This window comes from Alexandromys fortis, unplaced genomic scaffold, assembly GCF_014885135.2.
Source record: "Alexandromys fortis isolate MF-2015 unplaced genomic scaffold, M_Fortis_MF-2015_v1.1 scaffold_123, whole genome shotgun sequence".
NCBI lineage: Eukaryota > Metazoa > Chordata > Mammalia > Rodentia > Cricetidae > Alexandromys > Alexandromys fortis.
Window position 1 is genome coordinate 2083289 of NW_026068003.1, and position 8396 is coordinate 2091684.

At 43.9% G+C, this 8396-nt stretch overlaps 1 pseudogene; it reads left to right on the forward strand.

Annotated features, from left to right (window-relative positions):
* The first annotated feature begins 1091 nt into the window (after positions 1-1091).
* Positions 1092-3873, forward strand: LOC126513037 (C-1-tetrahydrofolate synthase, cytoplasmic-like; annotated as a pseudogene).
* Positions 3874-8396: the final 4523 nt, after the last annotated feature.

The following is an 8396-nucleotide window of genomic DNA, read 5'->3' on the forward strand; positions in this document are numbered from 1 at the left end:
TGCTTAATATTGAGACCAGTTAATCAGGTATAGCAAGGCAGAGCCATTCCTAGGAAATGAGTGTCTTACCATGCTGTCAATTTTGGCTCCTCCCATAGTCTTACTGACAAAGGCAATGCACTACTGTGTTACTACTTCTCGGCTCTCCCAGACTCCCCGGCTTCTTCAGCGTGGCTCCCTTCTCACTTCCTCCCAGACCAAGTCCTGGCTACACTTGCAGAGTTGAAATGGCAATCACATAAACAGGAAAAGCAGTATTCTCAGAGGGAAAATCTAAGCCGGCTGAACAACTTTTGGAATGAAAAGAAAACGGCTGGCTTATAAGAACAGGTTTGTGGCATTTGTTTTTTGGAAAGCATAATTATACTGAAAACCACCTAATTAACCGAATTAATGTTTTGCATATTCATTAAGGCGTGCTCACACATTTCTCAAGCAGTTAAGGGTCAGAGGTGGGAAGAAGATTTGACAAATGGCATAAAACAGAAATAGTGCAGGTTTGTGCCTTCAATGATCTTACAGAAAATGACACGGCTTGATCTTTATCTAGGGAAGAAAGGGCTTTTCAAAGTTGACTGAGACAGGCGAAGTCCTCTGCGCTCATCTGGAGGGAAGCAGAGAGAACCAGTGTGAACAAACGCAAGGGATAGAACCAGCCCCAACTCAGGGTGATTTCAGACAGTGAGTTGACAGCAGCAGCAAGTTTGCTTTTTGTTCCCTGACATACTTTTGGGTATTGGGCAGACACCAGGAAAAAGTTTTCAATAAACTGAACAATATAGGTTCATAAATATGCTCTTTGTCAAAACTGGTCCTGTTTCAAAACAAAATAACTGGTGGGAAATGGGTATTTGGAAGTCAGTAACTGTTCTTTTTTGAAATTTCTAAGATTTACCCTGTCGTCGCATTGACTCAGCTCTGTGTGATCTGTTCTTAGAAAGGATTCAAGTGGAAAATGTGAAAACAGCTGCTTGTCTAATGGGGAGGCTGTAACTGGTCCAGTTCACAGGGTCGCGGTGGTCCCAACACTGGGTAGGGTTGACGGCTGTCACCGTGACTCTGCCCACTGTTCTTGATGGAACTTTCTCCAGATGAAGCATAATGGGCAAGGGTTGTGGATTCAGGTGGACCTGATTATATGGCACCAGAAATGGATGCCCCTCTCAGCTTCCATCTCTCTTCTGTCCTTCTGTTTCCTGCGGGCATGTGACTGTGACACTGTAAGTGGTAAATCCCTAAAGGAAATGATAAAAGCAGATTCCCTCGACTTCAATTATTTACCCCGGAATTCTTCTGATACTAGATTATCTTAACATTCTTTGAGAGGCATACTACCTCCCTAGCTATTATGAAGCCGACAAACATTTGTGGGCCAACTTCTAAATGTGGAGAAAGGAGTCGCCGGCCTCCCAGAGCTTATGGTTAAATGAAATGTGTTTCTATCCATCCTTTCCAATCAGCTGGGGAGATGGTTAAATTGTGGTGCAATCACGGCAGGCTGGAGAGATGGGCCACTGATTAAGAGCACCCACTGTTCTTGTAGAGGAACTGAGTTTGCACACAGCCAAACCCTCATACACCAGCACAGGCAGGGAGTCCCTCCCAGGCTGCCTAAAGAATCTTTGGGAATGAGAGGGGATGAGAAAGGATAGGATATTTTGAAAATGTGAGAATTTGTGGTTTTCTCTCACAACTATACATGTCAAAACCACTGTGCTGGAGCTAGCAATGGCTCACGTGTTACAAATCTTTCCTATTCTTCTGGAGGTCTCGAGTTGGATTTTCCAGCATCCCTGTGTGATGACTCACAACAACCTGCAACTCCAGCTCCAAGAGGATTCGACATCCCCTTCTGGTCTCTGCAGGCATCTATACACACATACACATAAGCAAACCATTGTGGTACCTAATCATTTCTCCACATGTTCATCACTCAATTTGGTGATGTAAACTTACTATTTGGGCATATATGATTGTCCCCTATTAGGAGAACAGTAATTTTACATAGGAGAAAATAAGTCACAAGGAATGCTTCTTTTGTCGGGCAGTGGTGGCACATGCCTTTAATCTCAGCACTCGGGAGGCAGAGGTGAGTCTGAGGCCAGCCTGGTCTACAAGAGCTAGTTCCAGGACAGGCTCCAAAGCTACAGAGAAACCTTATCTCAAAAAAACAGAAAGGAAGAAAGAAAGAAAGAAAGAAAGAAAGAAAGAAAGAAAGAAAGAAAGAAAGAAAGAAAGAAAGAGAGAGAGAAAGAAGTGCATCTTTCCTAGGGAAAAGTACAATCATAATTGGACTGGTAGGTCCCTGGAAAAATTTTCTTTGGAATAAAAGTTGGCACTGCAGGGGGTGGCTATTCCCAGGTCATTCCTATGGAAGAGTTTAATCTCCACCTCACTGATGACATCCACACCATCACTGCAGCTAATAACCTCGTGGCTGCTGCCATCCGTGCTCAGATGTTTCTTGAGCTGACCCAGACAGACAAGGCTCTCTTTAATCGCTTGGTACCTTCAGTAACTGGAGTAAGAAAGTTCTCTGATATCCAGATCAGAAGCTTACAGAGGTTAGGCTTTGAAAAGACTGACCCTGCCACACAGACAGATGATGAGATAAACAGATTTGCAAGACCGGATAGTAATCCAGAAACCATAACGTGGCAGAGAGTGCTGGGCATCAACGATAGATTCCTGAGGAAGATCACAGCCGGACAGGCTCCAACAGAGAAAGGCCACACTCTGACGGCCCCATTTGATATCACTGTGGCGAGTGCTATCATGGCCATTCTAGCCCTCACTAGTTCCCTGGGAAGACATGAGAGAGAGACTGGGCAAAATGGTGGTGGCATCCAGTAAGAAAAAAAGACCCATCATCCTGAGGATCTGGGTGTGAGTGGAGCGCTGATGGTGCGGATGAAGGACGCAATCAAGCCCAAACTCATGCAGACCTTGGAGGGCACACCGGTGTTCGTCCATACTGGGCCTTTTGCCAACATCACACATGGGAATTCCTCCATAATTACAGACGGGATTGCACTCGAACTTGTTGGCCCTGAAGGCTTCCTAGTGACTGAAGCATGATTCGGAGCAGACACAGGAACAGAAAAGTTCTTCAACATCAGTGCCAGTATTCTGATCTCCAGCCGCACGTGGGGGTTCTTGTTGCCACTGTCAGTGCTCTTAAGATGTAGGGGGGCAGCTCCACAATCACCGCTGGGCTGCCCCTTCCCAAGGCTCACACAGAAGAGGACCTCAACTTGCTAGAAAGGGGCTTCAGTAACTTCAGGAAACAAATAGAAAATGCTAGGATGTTTGGAGTGCCTGTGGTCGTGGCCAGGAACACATTCAAGACAGATACAGAGGCTGAACTGAACCTCATCTGCTGCCTCTCCAGAGAACACCAGGTTTCTGACACTGTCAAATCCACCCACTGGGCAGGAGGGGCCAGAGGCAGGAGGCCTTAGCCCTGGCTCAGGCAGTCCAGCGAGCATCACAGGCCCCCAGCAGCTTCCAGCTCCTCTATGACCTCAAGCTCCCAGTTAATGATAAAAATCAGGATCATTGCACGGAAGATCTAAGGGGCAGATGACATCAAGTTCCTCCCAGAAGCGCAGAACAGAGCAGAGGTCTACACAAAGCAGGGCTTTGGGAATCCACCCATCTGCACGGCCAAAACACATTTGTTTTTGGCTCACAACCCAGAGCAAAAAGGTGTGCCCAGCTGGCTTCGTTCTGGCCATCTGTGACAGCTGTGCCAGCGTTGGCGCTGGTTTTCTGTATCCTGTAGTAGGAAAGATGAACACAATGCCTGGACTCCCTACCCGGCCCTGTTTTTATGATATTGATTTGGACCCTGAAACTGTAACAAGTGAATAGATTGTTTGAAACAAATCTTCCGTCTGCGAGAGGCCACTTTGTCTGGCCAGTGCCTGCTCAGGCCCGCTGAGGAAGTGTGCAGAAGTCCAGGAAGTCAGCCCCTGACAGGAAGAGCTTCAGGAATAGTGAGAGTTTCCCTAAAGCCTTTCACAGCCTTAATTCACATCATTGTGTAGAAATTAACATAAATCATGTCTACTTACTTAGTGAAAGTCTACAGAATAAATGGAATAATTTTGCTACCTTGGTGTTGAAATGTAAAGAAAAAAAAAAGCTTTTTTTTTTTTTTCCCATGAAGGTAAGCACTGCTGTCTGTTCTTTGCTGCCCGCTAAGGGTCTGGATAAATGAAAGGCTGATTAAATAGAGCCAGGCACGGGAGAAGGGAATGGCGAGACCCCATCTCTTGTCGGCAACCGTTCACACATTCCTGCCTGTTCTCTGTTTCTTGTCTCTTTTTTGTGTGGGTAGGTAGGATGGGCAAGGCCAGCGGGAGAGGCAGCAAACTTCAGACCCCTGGAGGACTAAGGTGTATGTTGAACAGAGAGAACTTCCTGTGTAGCAAGCCCTACTCACAGGGGAATTCTGGATCTCTCAGAGATGCACATCTCTGTCAGCCAGTCAGCTTAATGTATAGAAAGAGAACTCGAGAAATAGCAGAATTCCAGTCCCTCATGGATCCCATGGGTGTTGGACTTGTGATTTGGTCAGGCCATAGGTCGTGTGCCATGTTAGAGATTACCACAATTTGGAGGACTCCCCTTTGGAGAATTCTGAGGTGAGGGAGTCTGTGGGCTTCTAATTTCCATAGACAGTGCCCTTCTGGTGATCCCTAACTACCTGAAGGTCATCTGAGCTCAGAATTAATCAGCCTGGCATCTCACTAACCCTTTTCCCTCCTCCAGGCAAGGTGGTATCACAGAAGGAAGTCCTAACTTCCATCATAAGTTAGTGGTGATGCATTGATTGATCCGGGCTCCAGCCTTCTAAACCCCTCCTGCCATTACTACCCGCCGCTTCGCTAAGTGCATGGGAGAAGCAGACAATCCTGACATCTCTGGGCTACCTTTTACAGGGAATATTAAACACACTTACTAGTATTTAATTACAAAATTATTGTGAGTTTCCTGGAAAAAAGCTGAGAATGGTTAAGAAAATCCAGGGAAGTAAAACAGCATTTTCCTTTTATTTTTCTGTAGCAAACATTGTATATTTGATTAGCTTGTCTTGTTTCTGAATCAAGGACTCTATTGTTCACGTTGTGCTCTAATTGCTTTTTACTCAACAGTATATTTAGAGCATTTTCTTCTGTGTTCTTTTAAAGCAGGAATTTGGTTTGGTAGACTACACAGTATTCTCTTTTGTTGATATTTATATACCATCTCTTATATAGCCACACCCCATAGACCACACCTTATATAACCATACCTCATAGACTGCCCCTTATAGACCACACCCTATATAACCGTACCCTACTATTATTTGTCTGGAGGTCTTTTTTGTTTGTTTTTTTTTTCCAACTAACTTTTGTCTTTTGTTCTATCAGGATTATATTTTTATTATCACAAAGCCACACGGGCACACACATGTAAGGTAAGTATCTAAAAACAACGACAACAAAAGCAACCTAAGTTTCATACTTCCCATATACAGTGTCACAGTGTAAAGACTCCTGATGCAAATGGAAACTTAGGGGGACCGTAAGAGAAACTCAGGCTGCTCAACTGAGACGCAGTCCTGCAGGGCAAACATCACATCCCACAGTTCATGTTTAGAACCTGGGGCTTTGTGTGGCATCGCATGGTCCCAGTGGTATTGTTACCCCCTCCCCCTGCCACCAGTTCTCTTGTCTCTGGTCTATGTGTGCCTTGTTATTAGGCCAAGTCCACTTGGTCCCTGCAGCTTTCCTGAGCAAATGCCCTCCATTTCCTATCTGCAACATCCTGGAATTTCCACTGCAAACTAGGCTTCACTACTTTCCCAGCTTTAAACAAAAGCCTCTTGAGATCTTCTTGCAGAGAATCCAAGCCTGACACATATCTCCTGGCCACAGCACCTTTTTGAACCCTTGGCAGATGCTTCCAGGTCACTTTCACTCTCTCTGTCCTTTGTGTGTTTATTTATGAATACATATATGCATACCTATGTGCTATACAAATCTACATAGATACATATATGTAGACTTATGTACATGTTTGCATGTATATGTATTAGAGGCCACGGATCAATATCAAATATCTTCCTCAATTGCTCTCCACTTTACCTTTCTAAATGAGTGCTCTCACTAACCCTGGAACTCAGAAATTCAGCTAGAGTAACAGGCTTGCAAGCTCTGGGATCACAGCATGTGCCCCTGAGCCAGGCTTTTTAAGTGGACTCTGAGGATTGTCCTGATGTTTGAACAGCAAGGACTTTACTGACTGAGTCATGCCCCAATCCTTACAATAACTGCTGAATAGTATGAATCTCTTACCAGTTATAGTTTGTCTACACTGTTTTGCCACAACACTAAATTCCTTCACATTCTTTTCCTCTAAAACATCTGATTTTTCACAGCTTTTTGTTTCACTTATTGCTCTCACTTTAAATCTGGAAAGAACAAGGTTTTTCTGTCCTGCCAGCCAACTCCCAAAATAACCAAGCAGAGACGTATTAAGGATTATACATGCTTAGCCACTATCTCAGGCTTCGTTACTAACTAACTTATAAACTCTAACATTGGCATAAAGAAATAACCATAGTATGTATAATGGCTAATGTGGGTTATCAACCTGACATACCATAAGAGAGTTGACTTGGTTCAATGCATCCATCATATTGGTCTATTGCCTTGTTTGTGGGTGATTTTCTTGATTGCTAGTTGATGTCTTAGGAGAGCACAGCCCACTGTGGTCAGTACCATCCCTAAGAAAGTAGGCCTGTGATGTATAAGAGAGGTGAGCCTAGAAACAAACTAGTAAGAAGTGGTCCTCAGTGGTTCCTATCTCCAGGAACTCCTTGAGTTCCTGCATGACTTCTTTCAAAGATGGGCTTGAAGCGCAAGCTGAAATAAACTCTCTCCTCCCCAAGTAGTGTTTGTCACAGCAACAGAAAGCACATGAAAAAAAAAGTACATAAATTAAGAAGCATGACTATGTTCCTATAGATTCTCTACCAAAGTAGGTAGCCAGGTACATTATGCCTGTGGGATGGAATCTAGTTTGCTAATCTCTAACTTGCCCAGCTCTGTTCTTCACTGTCTAGGTAGTTATAAAATCTTGAAGTTTTTTACCTTCCCCATGTCCCAGTAGGGTATCCATCCATAAAATGAGGATAGTAATAGAGTCTGATTTAGAAAAAGCAATTATAAGGAATGAATAAATTCATTCAGATCAAAGTTCTCAACAAAATAAGCACCAAACTAAATGCTAATTGTGTTTATTTGAAGCCAGCAAGCTGCATAGATCATTGCTAAATCCACTGCTAGAAGACCATTTAAACGAGTTTCAACTACACTCTTTATGTAACTCTGCCCTTCTTTCATTCCCACTGTCCAGGAGTTGGGTTATTGTCCATGTTCTTCCCACCTCCCAGCATAAAACCTGTAAAGAAATAGGAGTTAAAGAAATCTAACAGCAACCTTTGTACTATTTTATCGCCAACCCATCTCTACCACCACGCAAGGATATTATAGCGGCCACAGTGGAAAGCTGTCCCAGGTCCTTAGTAACACAGAAAACAAGCAGTCAGAGAGAGGCTCTTGACTCGCTCTTCCCTCACTAGGTTTGCCAGCAAGCTCTATGTCCTCTGGACCTTCCTGGCTAATTCTTTCCAGCAGGGCACTGATTGAGCTGTTAATCAAGTGTGAAGATGTCTTATGGATGCATTCTGAGTCTCAAAGAAGTGGATCTCCATCTTAAGTTGGAAGCTGCTCTGTTCTTCGATCCCCCCTCCCCCGCCCAATATTCGGGAGATAGCATCTCCAATTGCAAAATTAATCAAACTTCTCTCAGTGACAGTAACGTTAATTTACAATTTTTGTCACAATTACCAGGAGTGTTATTGCAGCTTCTGACTTGGAATTAATTTCTCCGTCACCGGCTTAGACTCCTTTGTAATCGTGATAAATGAAATAGCTTCCTGACCTTTTTTATTTAAAATAAATTACTTTACAAGGAAAAAAAATAACTACCTTCTGGCAATCAACACCTTCAGATAAACAGAGGAACATGGGACATTTGGTCCTTTATTGTTTCTCTCTAATTTGTGGGTCTTTGGTGCTTGAAATGACAAGTAGGCAGAGAGGGAAGTGAGTCTCTCTTTATGGCTATATTTCCAGATGGGACTAATTTAGGGTGTAGTATTGACTTTTATGGGGAGCACCACTGAAAAAAGAGTGTGACACTGAGGAGAAACTCTGAATTAGAACTAAAGAACTTCACCAAAGGCGAGGGACACAGAGGAAACAAGGTGCCCCCTTTCACTGTGAACCCACCCATCCTTGGTGGTGCAAGCTGGTGACACCTGGAAGCTGTCTAGGAGAAAT